Source organism: Simochromis diagramma, unplaced genomic scaffold (genome assembly GCF_900408965.1).
Source record: "Simochromis diagramma unplaced genomic scaffold, fSimDia1.1 OVJJ01000079.1, whole genome shotgun sequence".
Lineage (NCBI taxonomy): Eukaryota > Metazoa > Chordata > Actinopteri > Cichliformes > Cichlidae > Simochromis > Simochromis diagramma.
Window position 1 is genome coordinate 1,403,034 of NW_024387075.1, and position 1,882 is coordinate 1,404,915.

General features: G+C 35.5%; 1 pseudogene; it reads left to right on the forward strand.

The window, feature by feature from the left end:
- The first annotated feature begins 591 nt into the window (after positions 1-591).
- LOC120742389 lies at positions 592-1,575 on the forward strand (annotated as a pseudogene).
- Positions 1,576-1,882: the final 307 nt, after the last annotated feature.

The following is a 1,882-nucleotide window of genomic DNA, read 5'->3' on the forward strand; positions in this document are numbered from 1 at the left end:
GGAGTGTTCATAAGTAAGATTTTTTTTACTCTCAATAAAGGAAAAAAAGCAAAAAGAAACAATGGAAAGAACAGTCTTTAGAGAGTTTCATGATTAAAAACAGTCAAAACACTGTTAACAGCTGTACACATCAAAATCTCCAGTGTTAAATTAACACTGTTGAGTGTTAAATTAACACTTTTGACAGTGTTATATGTTTAAAAGTAACCTAGTCAGTTTTGAAGATTAACAAAGACTAACACTGAGCAGTGCTGATTTTCTAACACTTGAAAATAACTCAAAATGTTAGAAAATGCATACGATAAGATCCACACAGCACAAACAAATGTTTACAAATGTGTACATGGATTTCTGTGTAACTTTTGAGGAGTCACAATATGTGCTCCAATTCATGCACAAATACAAAGAAATTTGACCAAATTTGACCAAACTGTTTTGAAATCCAGACATCTAAACCTGAATAAATTTGCGCACAGACATCAACGGTTATTATTATTATTATTATTATTATTATTAGCATTATAGTCATGTCTAGGTCTTTTCTTGCTTTCTTGCATGTTGCCTTCTTTGTTGCTTTTTTTTTTTTTTTTTTTTTTTTTTAGCTTTTAAAAATGTAATTGGTAATTAGTATCTGGAGTAGTTGGCCTTTATGACCCATAACCAATAAACACCAGCTTGCCTTGCTGTTTGTTGGGTGTGGACGATTGAACCTTGGCTCAGATTGAAATAATTACTTTTGGTGCATCAAAGATAGTGAAGAAATATACAAACAGGATGGGTTTTGTATTGTTTTGCAATAATTTACAAATAAAAAAATCATTTGTTTTTCTCTGTCTCTTATTAAGGTACCTGGATGCCTACCTCAAGACTTTCCTCATCTCAGCAGAACAACATTTTATGTTGGGATTACCAGTGACGTATTATGTGTTTACAGACTTACCAGACAAAGTACCAAACATCACACTTGCTTCTCACAGAAACATAAAGGTTATCCAGGTGGGAAAGCACACCAGGTGGCAAGACATTTCTATGATGCGAATGAGGACAATATCAGAAGCTATAGAGTCAGAGATCCGTCACAGATTTCATTATGTCTTCTGTTTTGATGTGGATCAGGAGTTTAAGGGGAGATTTGGGTCTGAGGCACTGGGTGATTCTGTGGCTTTGCTCCATGCCCACTATTATAAATTACCAAAAGCCCGTTTACCTTACGACAGAAACCCCAAATCTAAAGCCTTCATGGAAACTGGCGATTTCTACTACCATGCTGCTATCTTTGGAGGAAACGTGGCAAAATGTAAAGCATTTGGTAGATGCCTGTTATCTGGCTATCATGGAGGATAAATAAATGATGTGGAAGCTCTGTGGCACGATGAGAGCCATCTAAACAAGTACTTTTGGATTCATAAACCAAGCAGGCTGCTGTCTCCAGAGTACTGCTGGGACCAGAGCATTTGGGACAAGCAGGATATACTTGTCACCCGCCTAGTGTGGGCACCAAAACATTATGACACACTTCGTACTGCTAGATCGAAAATCAAAGTTGGAATTATTTTATAAGCAAGGGGCTAGCTTGTTTAACGTTATATATAGGCCTTATTTTTATTGGATTATTTGACAAGTGAGCTAGTAGAATAGCTCGTCTTCCTTTTCTGAAAACTCATCTAATCCAGCTAGGTAAATCTAAATGTTTAGGCTTGATGGACTGTTGTTTCCTTTTTGTAATTATGTTGCAATATTATATATTATTTTGTAAATATTTTAGGTTGTGACTAAATCTGGAGACTTTAATTATAGCTTGGTGGCTAACAAAGGTGAAAATTCTGCTCATGTACTACAATTCTTAACATACCATAAGAGAAGCATATCCTCTAACCCGTAG